The 16,940-nt window shown below is 42.9% G+C and overlaps 1 protein-coding gene across 1 annotated transcript in view; it reads right to left on the bottom strand.

Annotated features, from left to right (window-relative positions):
- Window positions 1-16,179, bottom strand: part of LOC126210197 (cytochrome P450 4C1-like) — a 182,540-nt gene extending 166,361 nt beyond the window's left edge. The window contains exon 1 of the mRNA XM_049939375.1: window positions 16,066-16,179. The gene's annotated coding sequence lies outside the window, so the exon portion shown is untranslated. The remainder of the gene's footprint in view (window positions 1-16,065) is intronic.
- Between the last annotated feature and the right edge of the window lie 761 nt (window positions 16,180-16,940).

The following is a 16,940-nucleotide window of genomic DNA, read 5'->3' as shown; positions in this document are numbered from 1 at the left end:
TCATCTTCATCTACATCCTCCTCCAATTCCATAACATTGTCCTCAAGTACTTCGCCCTTGTATAGACCCTCTATATACTGCTTCCACCTTTCTGCTTTCCCTTCTTTGCTTAGAACTGGGTTGCCATCTGAGCTCTTGATATTCATACAAGTGGCTCTCTTTTCTCCAAAGGTCTCTTTAATTTTCCTGTAGGCAGTATCTATCTTACCCCTAGTGAGATAAGTCTCTACATCCTTACATATGTCCTCTAGCCATCCCTGCTTAGCCATTTTACACTTCCTGTCGATCTCATTTTTGAGACGTTTGTATTCATTTTTGCCTGCTTCATTTACTGCATTTTTATATTTTGTCCTTTCATCAATTAAATTCAGTATTTCATCTGTTACCCAAGGATTTCTACTAGCCCTCGTCTTTTTACCTACTTGATCCTCTGCTGCCTTCACTACTTCATCCCTCAGAGCTACCCATTCATCTTCTACTGTATTTCTTTCCCCCATTCATGTCAATTGTTCGCTTATGCTCTCCCTGAAACTCTGTACAACCTCTGGTTTAATCAGTTTATCCAGGTCCCATCTCCTTAAATTCCCGCCTTTTTGCAGTTTCTTCAGTTTTAATCTACAGGTCATAACCAATAGATTGTGGTAAGAGTCCACATCTGCCCCTGGAAATGTCTTACAATTTAAAACCTGGTTCCTAAATCTGTGTCTTACCATTATATAATCTATCTGATACCTTCTATTATCTGCAGGATTCTTCCATGTATACAACCTTCTTTTATGATTCTTGTACCAAGTGTTAGCTATGATTAAGTTATGCTTTGTGCAAAATTCTACCAGACGGCTTCCTCTTTCATGTCTCTCCCCCAATCCACATTCACCCACTATGTTTCCTTCTCTCCCTTTTCCTACTCTCGAATTCCAGTCACCCATGACTACTAAATTTTCGTCTCCCTTCACTACCTGAATAATTTCTTTTATCTCATCATACATTTCATCAATTTCTTCATCATCTGCATAGCTAGTTGGCATATAAACTTGTACTACTGTAGTAGGCATGGGCTTCGTGTCTATCTTGGTCACTATAATGCGTTCACTATGCTGTTTGTAGTAGCTTACCCGCACTCCAATTGTTTATTCATTATTAAACCTACTCCTGCATTACCCCTATTTGATTTTGTATTTATAACCCTGTATTTACCTGACCAAATGTCTTGTTCCTCCTGCCACCGAACTTCACTAATTCCCACTATATCTAACTTTAACCTATCCATTTCCCTTTTCAAATTTTCTAACCTACCTGCCCGATTAAGTGATCTGACATTCCACGCTCCGATCCGTAGAACGCCAGTTTTCTTTCTCCTGATAACGACGTCCTCTTGAGTAGTCCCCGTCCGGAGATCCGAATGGGGGACTATTTTACCTCCGGAATATTTTACCCAAGAGGACGCCATCATCATTTAACCATACAGTAAAGCTGCATGCCCTCGGGAAAAATTACGGCTGTATTTTCACCTTGCCTTCACCCGTTCGCAGTACCAGCACAGCAAGGCCGTTTTGGTTAATGTTGCAAGGCCAGATCAGTCAATCATCCAGACTGTTGGCCCTGCAACTACTGAAAATGCTGCTGTCCCTCTTCAGGAACCACACGTTTGTCTGGCCTCTCAACAATACCCCTTCGTTGTGGTTGCACCTGCGGTACGGCCATCTGTATCGCTGAGGCACGCAAGCCTCCCCACCAACGGCAAGGTCAATGGTTCATGGGGGTAGTCGACATATCTATTGTAGGTAACATATGTACGAGGGTAACCCCAAAAGTAAGGTCTCCTATTTTTATAAGTACATAGACCTGTTTATTTCTGCAATGGTTTACATCAGTTTACATCTTGAACATTTAGCTGTTTTTCGACATAATCACCATTTCTGTCGATGCATTTTTGTAGACGTTGTGGCAGTTTTTGTATGCCCATGTCATACCAGCCCGCCGCCATGCTGTTTAGAAAGTTATGAACCTTTTCTTCCACCTCGTCGTCGGAGCTGAATCGATGGGACCACAGTTAACTTTGACAGGGACTGTGGGACTCTGAAAAACGTCAAACGTGCAGTTCAGAACCGGAGAAGAGGAATGTTTAGCAAGGGCGTACACATTCTCCATGACAACGCTCGCCCACACATTGCTCGGCAAACTGTTGCTCTCCTGCAACAGTTTCAGAGGAACATAATCACCCACCCACCCTGTAGTCCTGACTTGGCACCCAGTGACTATCATCTGTTCCATAGGTTAAAAGAACATTTGGCCGGAAAGCGATTCAGCTCCGACGACAAGGTGAAAGAAGAGGTTCATAACTTTCTGAACAGCGTGGCGGCGAGCTGGTATGACATGGGCATACAAAAACTGCTTCAGTGTCTACAAAAATGCATCGACATAAATAGTGATTATGTCGAATAATAGCTAAATGTTCAAGCTGTCAACTGATGTAAACCATTGTAGAAATAAACAGGTCTATGTACTCATAAGAAAATAGGAGACCTTACTTTTGGGTTTTCCCTGGTAACAAAATGACACACCTGCAGGTGTCCTTTTGATGTTATTTATCACATAGCAATCAGTTTTGGTGACTGGTGGCTGGTGTTTGAGACACAACATCGCTGTTACAGTAGCCTATGGAAGCCAGTTCATAGATGTTGGCCACTGGTGGGATTGTGTATATGACTGGGGTTCACCCTCTCAGCGTCAGTTAAGGACTGGAGATGATCCACTGTGTCAACAAAACTGGTTGTTACACAGGATGAGGCGAAAGTCTGAATACACGAGTATAAAATTCTAACAGTGTTGAGGAGTCATTATGGCCTCTGGTATGGGGTGTCTGCAGGGCACGACTTATAGGAGCTATGGTGAAAGTGACGACCATCTTGAACTCCACCATCTTGGATTTGGGTTACGTGTTTCAAATGGGAAGGGGGTCATATGGCACATCATTTTAAACTGCCTCTTCCTCAGGAACACACGTGTGAAATCTGTTTTAGGATATCTTTGCTTGTGTAGGAGTTATGATCTCGGGGTCAGGGATTTTCTCTGCCTCGTGATGACTGGGTGTTGTGTGATGCCCTTAGGTTAGTTAGGTTTAAGTAGTTCTAAGTTCTAGGGGACTGATGACCATAGATGTTAAGTCCCATAGTGCTCAGAGCCATTTGAACCACTTAGTTACGATCTGTTAAACTTTGAAATAGCAAGGAAGTGATCAATTCTTTTTATTGTTGCACGTGAACCACAGTGGCACTTACACAGCAGGCATGCAATGAAATTGTGTTAATGAGTGGTGGACGAAGTACCAGAGTGACTTCCCCTGACTTCCCCGGCATCTTGAAACAAACATTTTTCATATGACAGTATCCAAGTTACTGTACAAATTTCGTGCAGCAGGTTCTGTGGTGGGGACAAACTACGCAATGGACGCCCAAGAACAGCCACTCACGAGGAGGTTGCAATAGCAATTGTGGCAACATTTGTGAAAAGTCCACATCCCAGTACCCACGGATTATCAGCAATATCTGGTGTCAGTCACCATTCAATCCTGCGTGTGTTGTACACACACCAATGGCACCCATAAAAATTACATGCGCAACATCGTGTCTCGGAAAATGACTCTGATCGGTGCTTGCTGTTAGCAGAATGGGCTTTGGATCAGTGTAAAAGTAATACAAACTTCATACGACCGGTGTCGTTCAGTGACGAAGCTAGTTTTTATGTGCAAGAAGAAGTAAACCAACAGAATCATCATTACTGGTTAGCTGCAAGCCACTTGTGAGTGGCTCCCTGTAAATGTTTTGGTGCTGAAAAGTGATGGTTTGGTGTGGGATTTTGGAACTAAGATTCGTGGATCCGGTGTTTATTGGTGGAACATTGAATTGGGAGAGGAATATTACACTACTGGCTATTAAAATTGCTATACGAAGAAGAAATGCAGATGATAAACGGGTACTCATCGGACAAATATATTATACTAGAACTGACATGTGATTCCATTTTCACGCAATTTGGGTGCATAGATCCCGAGAAATCAGTACCCAGAACAACCACCTCTGGCCGTAATAACGGTCTTGATACGCCTGCGCATTGAGTCAAACAGAGCTTGGATGGCGTGTATAGGTACAGCTGCCCATGTAGCTTCAACACGATACCACAGTTCATCAAGAGTAGTGACTGGCGTATTGTGACGAGCCAGTTGCTCGCCCACCATTGACCAGACATTTTCAATTGGTGAGAGATCTGGAGAATGTGCTGGCCAGGGCAGCAGTCGAACATTTTCTGTATCCAGAAAGGCCCATACAGGACCTACAACATGCGGTCGTGCATTATTCTGCTCAAATGAAGGGTTTCGCAGGCATCGAATGAAGGGTAGAGCCACGGGTAGTAACACATTTGAACTGTAACGTCCACTGTTCAAAGTGCCGTCAATGCGACCAAGAGGTGACCGAGACGTGTAACCAATGGCATCCCATACCATCACACCGGGTGATACGCCAGTATGGCGATGAAGAATACACGCTTCCAATGTGGATTCACGGCGATGTTGCCAAACACGGATGCGACCATCATGATGCTCTAAACAGAACCTGGATACATCCGAAAAAATGACGTTTTGCCATTCGTGCACCTAGGTTCGTCGTTGAGTACACCAACGCAAGCGCTCCTGTCTGTGATGGAGCGTCAAGGGTAACCGCAGCCATGGTCTCCGCGCTGATAGTCCATGCTGCTGCAAACGTCGTCGTACTGTTCGTGCAGATGGTTGTTGTCTTGCAAACGTCCCCATCTGTTAACTCAGGGATCGAGTCGTGGCTGCACGATCCGTTACAGACCTGCCGATAAGATGCCTGTCATCTCGACTGCTAGTGATACGATGCCATTGGGATCCAGTACGGCGTTCCGTATTACCCTCCTGAACCCACCGATTCCATATTCTGCTAACAGTCATTGGATCTCGACCAACGCGAGTAGTAATGTCTTTATACGATAAACCGCAACTGCGATAGACTACACTCCGACCTTTATCAAACTCGGAAATGTGATGGTACGCATTTGTCCTCCTTACACGAGGCATCACAACAACGTTTCACCAGGCAACGTCGGTGAACTGCTGTTTGTGTATGAGAAATCGGTTGGAAACTTTCCTCATGTCAGCACGTTGTAGGTGGCGCCAACGGCGCCAACCTTGTGTAAATGCTCTGCAAAGCTAATCATTTGCATATCACAGCATCTTCTTCCTGTCGGTTTAATTTCGGGGCTGTAGCATGTCAGCTTCGTGGTGTAGCAATTTTAATGGCCAGTTGTGTAACATGCTCAGTGATTATGTGCATCCAATGTTGTTAATCGGCAGGGTGAGTTCCCAGCCGTCTTCAACAAGATGGTACACCTCCCCACTATGCTACTGATGACTGTTTCTGGATGAACAGAAGGTAACTGAATTGGTAGGATGGGTTCTGTCGAATTCTCCCATGATCTTACATCTCTCGACTTTTATTTGCAGCAACATCTGAAATCTACTGTGTGTGAAGTAAAAATCAATAGTGTTGGCCATCTTTAGCGATCCATTGAGGAGGCGTGCGTCTCTGTTGACCCACAGATACTGCGGCGTGTGCGGCAGGACTGGCAAAAATGGCTCCGATTTTGTGTCCGGCGTACAGGTCACATAGGGCATACTCTGTAACGTCAACTCTGACAGGTGTCCTAAAATTTAACAGGTCCTAACACGAATTATTTACAAACGAATGGAAAAACAGGTAGAAGCCGAACTCGGGGTAGATCATTTTGGATTCCGTAGAAATGTTGGAACACGCGAGGCCATACTGACCCTACGACATATCTTAGAAGATAGGTTACGGAAATGCAAAACTACGCTTCTAGCATTTGTAGTCTTGGAGAAAGCTTTTGACAATGTTGACTGGAATACTCTCTTTCAAATTCTGAAGGTGGCAGGGGTAAAATACAGGGAGCGAAAAGCTATTTACAATTTGTACAGAAACCAGATGGCAGTTGTAAGAGTCGAGGGGCATGAAAGGGAAGCAGTGGTTGGGAAGGGAGTTAGACAGGGAGAATAAATAAAAACTTCGAGGTTCGCCGATGACATTGTGATTCTGTCAGAGACAGCAAAGGACCTGGAAGATCAGCTGAACGGAATGGACAGTGCCTTGAAAGGGGGATATAAGATGAACATCTACAAAAGCAAAACGAGGGTAATGGAATGTAGTCGAATTAAATCGGGTGATGCTGCGGGAATTAGATTAGGAAATGAGACGCTTAAAGTAGTAAAGGAGTTTTGCTATTTGGGGAGCAAAATAACTGATGATGGTCGAAGTAGAGAGGATATAAATGTAGACTGGCAATGGCCAGGAAAGCGTTTCTGATGAAGAGAAAGTTGTTAACATCGAGTATGGATTTAAGTGTCAGGAAATTGTTTCTGAAAGTATTTGCATGGAGTGTAGCCATGTATGGAAGTGAAACGTGGACGATGAATAGTTTGGACAAGAAGAGAATAGAAGCTTTCGAAATGTGGTGCTACAGAAGAATGCTGAAGATTAGATGGGTAGATAACATAACTAATGAGGAGGTATTGAATAGAATTGAAGAGAAGGGAAATTTATGGCACAACTTGACTAGAAGAAGGGTTCGGTTGGTAGGGCATATTCTGAGGCATAAAGGGATCACCAATTTAGTATGGGAGGGCAGCGTGGAGGGTAAAATCGTAGAGGGAGACCAAGAGATGAATACAGTGAACAGATTCAGAAGTATGTAGGTTGCAGTTAGTACTGGGAGATGAAGAAGCTTGCACAGGATAGAGTAGCATGGAGAGCTGCATGAAACCAGTCTCAGGACTGAAGACCACAACAACAACTTCTCGACAAGTTCATAGGTGTATTTCTGAGAAATCAGAATAATGTGATACATGACCTCCTTCCCATCTGAATCACGTACTCCAAATTCAAGATGGCGGATTTCAGGATGGCCGCCGCTGTTGCCACCGCTGCTATAGAGTTGGGCTCGTAGCTGCAGACACCCCGCACCGTTCGACTTTGGTAGGGTACATCCAGACTTTTGTCTTAACCTGTGTAATAAATAACATCGAAATGACGGCTACAGGTGTTTCATCGCATTACATAAGTGAACAGTGGATGTCCCACCGACCTTCAGTCAGAAGCATGGACATATCTTTGGTAGGTTTGCGGTGGAGCGATACGCCACTGGTAGGTGACGCAGTTATGGCCCAGTGGTTTGTGTGCGCGTAGGTGGCACCTGATAGTGTCGCAGAGGAGTTCCATCGGGCTTAGAGCAGGCGAATCTGGTGCCCAAGACATCAACATAACTTCACTGTCATGCTCCTCAAACCAATGAAGCACGGTTATGGCCTTGTTGCAAGACGTCTTCACCATCAGGAAAAACATGAAAGATGAACGGATGCAATTGCTCCGCAGTAGCCTTAGAGTACTACGACACGAAACGGACGCTCGGTAAAAAGCTTTATGACCAATTAATTGGTTGGTCAGAAAACAGTGTTCCTTTTATGAATGCTGCTCAACCTTCTCTCTCGGTATTAGATTTATTAACACAGCCTTTACTGCAATCAAGCTTTCATTTCTTGGTACATAAGATACACACTTCTCCACTTGTTCACTATTTATTTATTTATTTACTGTTTTACGTATTTTTTAAATACAAAAACCTACATAATTCTTATAGGCGAGAAAGAGAATAGGTCCTACAAAACACATATCCTTATTCGAAATAAAACGTTCGATGTAACTACGAAGTGCACAATAGCGCACAAAGAAATCGCCCTAGAGTTGTCTACTGATGACAAAATTAATTAAACAACATCAAAAATGTACCCAGACATAAAACCGAACGCTTTCATATCAAATACAAAAAAAAAAAAAAAAAAGAAATAAGAGATGACTTGGTGTCCCTTACATCAGTTAAGAGGTGGGAAAATATTAGAGTGAAATGAACAATGACTCAATCCATATTCACTAAGGGGAGTCCTCCAAAATTTCAATTGACTATGTAATTACTATTTCCTTTTGAATATAAGGCGTCAAACTATCGACCTATTTATAAAATGACACGTCCACCATACAAATAGGAACTGACACAAAGCAAACTGTATCGCAATAGGCAGTGTGGAGATGGAACAAGTTAAAAGTAAGGGAGCTGTGAGAAAACAAACCAGACACCAAAGTATAAGCCCACTAATTAAGCAACACACTGCCGAAAAAAGGGGAAACAACTGCGAGCGAAAAGCAGTTGTTAAATGGCCTCATACTATAAACCAGTCATGGAATGGTACAATACTAAATCGACACCCACCAAATTATGAGGAAAACCAAGGCTATAAAGCAATTAATATACACTCCTGGAAATGGAAAAAAGAACACATTGACACCGGTGTGTCAGACCCACCATACTTGCTCCGGACACTGCGAGAGGGCTGTACAAGCAATGATCACACGCACGGCACAGCGGACACACCAGGAACCGCGGTGTTGTCCGTCGAATGGCGCTAGCTGCGCATCATTTGTGCACCGCCGCCGTCAGTGTCAGCCAGTTTGCCGTGGCATACGGAGCTCCATCGCAGTCTTTAACACTGGTAGCATGCCGCGACAGCGTGGACGTGAACCGTATGTGCAGTTGACGGACTTTGAGCGAGGGCGTATAGTGGGCATGCGGGAGGCCGGGTGGACGTACCGCCGAATTGCTCAACACGTGGGGCGTGAGGTCTCCACAGTACATCGATGTTGTCGCCAGTGGTCGGCGGAAGGTGCACGTGCCCGTCGACCTGGGACCGGACCGCAGCGACGCACGGATGCACGCCAAGACCGTAGGATCCTACGCTGTGCCGTAGGGTACCGCACCGCCACTTCCCAGCAAATTGGGGACACTGTTGCTCCTGGGGTATCGGCGAGGACCATTCGCAACCGTCTCCATGAAGCTGGGCTACGGTCCCGCACACCGTTAGGCCGTCTTCCGCTCACGCCCCAACATCGTGCAGCCCGCCTCCAGTTGTGTCGCGACAGGCGTGAATGGAGGGACGAATGGAGACGTGTCGTCTTCAGCGAAGAGAGTCGCTTCTGCCTTGGTGCCAATGATGGTCGTATGCGTGTTTGGCGCCGTGCAGGTGAGCGCCACAATCAGGACTGCATACGACCGAGGCACACAGGGCCAACACCCGGCATCATGGTGTGGGGAGCGATCTCCTACACTGGCCGTACACCACTGGTGATCGTCGAGGGGACACTGAATAGTGCACGGTACATCCAAACCGTCATCGAACCCATCGTTCTACCATTCCTAGACCGGCAAGGGAGCTTTCTGTTCCAACAGGACAATGCACGTCCGCATGTATCCCGTGCCACCCAACGTGCTCTAGAAGGTGTAAGTCAACTACCCTGGCCAGCAAGATCTCCGGATCTGTCCCCCATTGAGCATGTTTGGGACTGGATGAAGCGTCGTCTCACGCGGTCTGCACGTCCAGCACGAACGCTGGTCCAACTGAGGCGCCAGGTGGAAATGGCATGGCAAGCCGTTCCACAGGACTACATCCAGCATCTCTACGATCGTCTCCATGGGAGAATAGCAGCCTGCATTGCTGCGAAAGGTGGATATACACTGTACTAGTGCCGACATTGTGCATGCTCTGTTGCCTGTGTCTATGTGCCTGTGGTTCTGTCAGTGTGATCATGTGATGTATCTGACCCCAGGAATGTGTCAATAAAGTTCCCCCTTCCTGGGACAATGAATTCACGGTGTTCTTATTTCAATTTCCAGGAGTGTATTAGCACAAGCTTACATACCCTAGAAGTCCCGAGCCACATAGTAAAACTTGTGATACACAACAGTAGCTCATAACATACTCAAAACTCACTGCTACCATCAGGCTGACATCAATCCAAAATCAATAAAATTCGTAAAATACGTATATATGGGAATATGTCAGTGAGTCTAAAAATGTAACCTGCTAAAAATGGTATGCAAACGAGTTAATTTCAACAAATAAAACCGTAAGGAATAGCAACAACCTCACCGTCCTAAGTATCAAGAAGACATCACTATCATAAGGAAAATCGCATCATAGATGCGTATAAGCTTACAAAAGACCAAAACAAGATCAATAACACAAAAGTGATGTGTACCAATAGTATAAGCATTATAAAGTGAGATCCAGGGTGTTGCAGGTGTTATCTTGGTTTACCTGTATTTTTTACTTCCTTTTTAACTCAAGTTCTTATGTCTTTGACCATTATGTTTCCTGTATTCCACACTTTTGTCCATCTGTAGTCTTTTTGTCTTCGATTCTTGGTATGCATTTACTATGTTACCATTGCGACGCATTGGTTTGTCTGACTGTGACGTACGGTAGGTCCCCTTACGGCGAGCATTGGTATGTCTCATGGATCTAAGTCGTTTCCGCAACAGTACAGCGCCAGTAACATCAAACCACGGTGTTTAGAAAGTTCGCCACAGTCTGTCGTTTTGGACAGGGGTCCACAATTTTCTACGTTGGAATTTCAACAGTTTTGCCTACAAAATGGAATTCAACATAACCGAACACCACAATTCTACCCTCAATGAAAGGTTGAAGCCGAATGTTTCACTCGCACTTTCAAGGCGTAGATATCCAAACACCGTGTTTTACACTCGTGGGGAAAATACTTTGTGACTGTTTCTCAGCGCCTGTTATACTTTGCCGCTTCTAATCGCTTCGCCGGCGTAATTATTACATGGGCGTCGACCCTGCACCCTGTTGCCACTATATCAACATCGACACTCTGCTTCAGATGTCGACTTTGCAATGAAGGACAATGTTCCTCACCAACCCCCAGAAATGAGTCCGATATTGCCACTCGAACAACTGTCTAAGTTCATTATACCGTTCGTGGCAAATTGGACACATATCGACGACATCAAAACCTACTTCGTTTGTGTGACTGTTGTGATCTTGTCATAAATTTTCACGTTCCAGAAATGCTAGTTCCAACACAGACTACTGCCATCAAGCAGCCTCTTCCGGCCCCTGACGTTTGAGTGGCATGGGTGATCAGACGACTCTGCAGATGATGATGATGATGATGATGATGATGATGATGTTTGGTTTGTGCGGCGCTCAACTGCGTGGTCATCAGCAGCTGTACACATTCCCATTATGTACACAGTACAATCCAGCCACTTTTGTGAATGATGAGGACAACACAAACGCCCAGTCCCCAGGCAGAGAAAATCCCTAACCCGCCTGGGAATCGAACCCGTGACCCTGTGATCCAGAGGTATCAATGCTAGCCACTAGACCAGTAGCTGCGGACACGACTCTGCCCTTACTTGCCCACACCATCGATGCCACAGCTGCAGTATCCGCCAACATTCTGAGTGACATCAGTCACTGACATCAGGAGAGCATCATCTTCGACATCCTCAGCAGTGCCTGTGCTGGACACGCCGGTGGCGCTGGACAGACCTCTGGTTTTCTGGCAGATATTCCTAGGGTATCTGCAAAACAAATGTTGGGATGCGGGTTACCCGACACCATTTTCCATCACGCTGCGTTTAGCCATCAGCAGCAAAACGGCACAGACCTCTCCCACGTCGTCGGCTACCCCACGCTAAGAATTAATAGTGCTCAACTTTTGCGGTGGTGGGCGGGTGAGGAGGAATGCGGTAACGTCGGTGTCATCATTGACTACACACAGTGCATTGTGTCACACTCACATCTCTGCGGACTAGACATTAAAACTGGCTGCCGTGGCGCTACACACAACACCAGAGGGCGTCAAATTCGTGCCGACTCACTGCCTGCAAGTGTGGCTGGTCCAAGGACCTATTTAAACCGCTGCCCTCAGAGCTCTGCCTCTGGTTGTCCTCTGACAACTGCCTACCAGACTGCACAAGATTTGCAATGAGGATAGAAGAGCATAGTACGATGCAACTAATCCAAATACACTCAGGCTGTGATTTAACACTGTACTTCAGCCACTGATGCACAGTACTACTGAACTGACAGTGTTTGGGAAAGATGCATTTGAGAATAACAAATATATGAAGTATTCTCAGCTTTCTGATCATTTTGTAAATATGCAAATAAACTTGTTCATATTGTAATCACAAACTAATTTGTGAAGTGTGTGTTGTAACATCATCCACCCACAGCTACAACAGGTTCTATGTTACAGATCAAGGTTAATGGAACAGAAAATGGTTCAAATGGCTCTGAGCACTATGCGACTTAACTTCTGCGGTCATGAGTCGCATAGAACTTAGAACTAATTAAACCTAACTAACCTAAGGACATCACACACATCCATGCCCGAGGCAGGATTCGAACCTGCGACCGTAGCGGCCGCGCGGTTCCAGACTGTAGCGCCTTTAACCGCTTGGCCACCACGGCCGGCGGAACAGAAACAGAAAGTATGAATTTGTGCAGGATAAATTACGATGGCAAGAATTTTACTTGGCGCAATAGAACAGAGTGGTAGGGAAACTAGCTGGTACCTCACTTAAGATTCACATGGGGCATTTTGGAGGAGAAGTCGCTGTAATAAATGGAGTAAATCGTGACCATATTGGAGCAGTATTTGAGAGAATTGGAGTGGCTAAGCTAGAGGATACTGAAAACTGTTCAGGTTTAGTTTCAGCTAGAATTACTGAAACATCTGAAACAGACACTTTTGTTTTATCACATGGGAAAGCAGAAGTACATATGAACTCAAGGGTCAAAATAATTTATAGCAGTTAAAGCAATTGTGACGTAGGTGTACATGCATTGATAAGTAATTAGAGGAATTGTGTAAACAGCGAGGGAGAACTTATACAAAGTGAAGTAGAGACTAGTATTGATGATGCTTGTAGTAATGATGCTGTAGAACATATTTGTTATTGATATGCAAGTGTCAATTAATGTACATGATAATTTTATTATACTGGTGATGAAGTGGTTATTAAAGTATGGATGTATGGTAGTAAGAATATTGCTCTTGGAGGTTGCCCTAATGTTCTAATGAAACATGTGTTTTCCTCAATGATGAACATGTGACTTCAAATAAAGGAATGAATCGTGAGGGAGAACTTATACAAAGCGAAGTAGATACTAGTGTTGATGATACTTGTAGTTATGATGCTGTAAAATATATTTTTTGTTGATATGCAAGTGTCAATTAATGTAAATGATAATTTTATTATACTGGTGATGAAGTGATTATTAAAGTATGGATGTATGGTAGTATGGATATTGCTCTTGGAGGTTGCCCTGATGTTATAATGAAACACGTTTTCCTCAATAATGAACATGTGACTTCAGATGAAGGTATGGATTGTTACTGGATGGGAAAAGAGAAGGCTGACTATAGTCTTTGTGCCTAAGTATCCTATGCTAAAGTTAATAAAAGTTTGCCACCAGATCAGTTTGTCAATTGAAGTTCGAGAGGAGTGTGAGGAACAAGAAACTGAAAGTATATTCATTGAATTACTTAAAGAGGATATAGAAATGTATGTGGGGAAACACATAAGAGTGTTTATACAGTGGCGGAAGAGAATAGAGAGGAAATAGAAGTTGATTTATTGGGAAAAGAAATAAACAGGGTAACTATTGGAAAAGTCCTACCAAAGATTGATATTATGATGGGAATAGTGGTGTAAAATGAGGCAATATTGGATTTTGGTTATTAGGTATCTTTTTTGTAACAAATTAGGTGTAAGGATACGGTCGTACTACCGCTAACTGGGGCCTGTAGCAGTACAAATGTGAAGGAAATTTTATTAGATTTCAAAATCAGTTACCATCTTTTTAATACAATTCATATTGTAATCTCTATGAATATTATACCAGGAATTATTTTTGTATAACTGTGATTGTAACATAATAGTAAAGGTTATAATGGTAGAATTAGATACTGGAGGGTGCCAGAAAGGATCTGATTTGAAAGGGAATTAAAAAGGTGCGAATAAATGGATCAGTTGCAAAAGGAATATGAGGAGAGCGAGGAGATGTGCACTACAGAACAAATATATATGATGGTTGAGATGGTTCATTTATCTGAAGAAGAGAAAATGCAACTTACTTCCTATAGTGTAGATACAAACAGTTGTTTTCAGATAGGCCTACGGAGTTGTTGACTAGAATACACTTTGAGAGTGATACCACATGAAATAATTATGGTCAAGTCATTTTTTTATTGTTATGGCAGATCAAGTGGTAGTGATGGCTAGAGTAAAAATGAAGTTGGATTGGAATGTAACAGAGTTAGGCAGAAATGAAAAATATAATTCCAATATTGCTCTATAAAAAGAAGGATGGGTCAGTGAGGACAGTGTTAGGTGCAAGAAAGCCGAAGAGGTTAATAATTAAGGAGAATCATTAGCCTGAAAATATGAATGAACTGTTAGAGAATTTCTATAGTGTGAAGTTTATGTCTAGTGCAGATTTAACGTCTGGGTTTTGGCAGGTGCCATTACCTAAAGCCGTGATGTCACAACTGTGAAGCCAAAATACCTTTGTTCTTAGCTTGCATGCATAGGATTGTCTAGTTTTCGGAAGTAGACATGCGTGGTCCTTGGGTGCACAAATCGCTCATATTGCGACAGGAAATGTATAGGAATGTTATTTCATGTGTAATATAGAGGAATCGCAACATTTGTCATACATTTTTGACCTCTTTATTGCAAATCGATTTCAGCTACCGTTTAGCTATCTTCACTGCATTACATCCAACTTATGATGACTCATTGTAAAAATAATAGCACATGGTACCACTTGACGCTACCGATTTGTTTCTTGTTTGTAATGTTAAATGGTACCATGTCCTAATATATTTACGATGTGTCATCATGACTTGGATATAATGCACTGAAGACAGCTAACAGTAGCTGAAATCGATCTGCAATAAACAGATAAGAAATTTATGACAGATGCTGCTCTTTCTCCTGTCTTGGGCCTCATTAATACAGTCATGGAGCACGCTGTTCTTGATAGAAAGAAAGCTGAATATTTCATGCATAAACTGTCTCGGTAGCCTGTTATTTTGCCACTTTTATTACAAACAAATTTGTCCTACTTCTTTAAGCGTTCTGTAGCATATTTTTCGCTTGTACGATTTCAGATTTTCGAAATAACAATATCAGAAAGCTCTATGGGAGAATACCATGAGAATAAAGAAATGGCGAACTTCTACACAGGACCATTTTATGTTGCCAGCATTTTCAGGAAGAGGATATCGGCCCAACGTAGCTTCCAACAGTTCATCTTACGGAAAATGCTGCTCCATTTTGCTAACGCAAATACTTCCAAAATGGAGCTTAAATATTAGATCCCAATTTCATGGCGTGCATTAAATATATGTGCACAATATAATCGAGAAGTAATGAATGATTTATTTTTTCAATATTAATGTTCTGAGATCATACACTCATTTTAGCAGTTAACAGTGCCATAATTTAATAGGTCTTAAGTATAAGTAGGACGCTGTGTAGTTTTACGATTGTAGCTACTTCCATAAAAACTAGTGTTAGCAGAAAAATCATTCACAGTGATATCGATTTACTTAAATTTGTTTCTAGATATCACAAGCAAGATGTACAATATGTATTTCTTTGATGTTAGACTTGTTTTCATTTGCGTTTGACACGTGGTGTAACAGCATCTGTCTATGCACTGAATATTTTACTCATATGTTTACGTTCGAGATAATCCAGCTAGTGAATGTTTTGACTGGGCAACAAATTTGCATTTAAACTTTTTAACTGAGTGATTGTTTTTATGGGTTTGTATATACGTTTACTCTGCCCTGTGCTAGTTGTTACGATTGAAGTGTTTCGTTTATTCTGGAACAGCTACTGCAGAAAGTAATAATAATTTATCTGCACTAAAAACTTGGTCATGTAATGCTAATGTTACCCATCTGTTTTCTAGTGTCGCCAAAAGGCGTTCTCCTCTATCCAAACAAACCACGTCATGGCATTGTTGGTCATATCAAGAGGAACTTGTACAGTATTTGAAGAAAATATGCAAAACCGGAAATAAATCAGACTTACCACGCAGCAACGTGCCCCCCAAGGCCTTGCAGAAGCAAACCTATACCGAGTGCAAACGTGCATCCAGTGTAGCATAAATGAAGAGTTGTCGCGACGACGTCCTCGAACAATAAGTGGTATCAAGGTAACGCACCCGGTTTTGCAAGTGATGCATTATGTATGTCCACGGAATTCAAAGATACAATGGATAGTGAGGTTATAATTAACTGTGTAAACAATACTTAATTTCCGGACGTCAGGGCTTACATGAGAACCTACCATCACTTGATAATCACTTCTTATTACAGCCTAGTATGCCTCAGACAATGAGAAGGCTGAAAGAGTTTCTCCCACAGAAACAAAAGTGAATGCAGACACAGTACTCTAATTATCTTTAAAGGACAGTGAACTAGATTAATGATAAAGTACACTGGCTAAATAAGTTGTAAGACTGTTTTGTTTGTGAAAGTGAGATAAAGATTTAATTGCACAAAGTACTGGAGTATTTGTTCGTTGAATATAAAACGATCAATTAAGTGCATAAGCCGTTTGAAGTAATTACAATTTACAGGCATCATAATTGAATATAAGTGCATTACTGATTATAATGGTAAGTTAAAATCATGACTGAAATACAGATATTGTCGTTTTTGAAAAACTGTCAAACGAAATTGATTGTGTGTAGAAACACCTACACATCTCAAAAGGGACAAAATGTGTAATACAAAGTTAGGCTTTACCTGATGTTTAGTGTAAGTTTATGGTTTTAGTAGTAACTCTTGCCGGCCGGGGTGGCCGAGCGGTCCTAGGCGCTACAGTCTAGAACCGCGCGACCACTACGGTCGCAGGCTCGAATCCTGCCTCGGGCATGGGTGTGTGTGATGTCCTTAGGTTAG

Source organism: Schistocerca nitens, chromosome 10 (assembly GCF_023898315.1).
Source record: "Schistocerca nitens isolate TAMUIC-IGC-003100 chromosome 10, iqSchNite1.1, whole genome shotgun sequence".
NCBI lineage: Eukaryota > Metazoa > Arthropoda > Insecta > Orthoptera > Acrididae > Schistocerca > Schistocerca nitens.
Note: the sequence above shows the minus strand (reverse complement) of the source record. Positions and strands in the feature narration are given on the sequence as shown.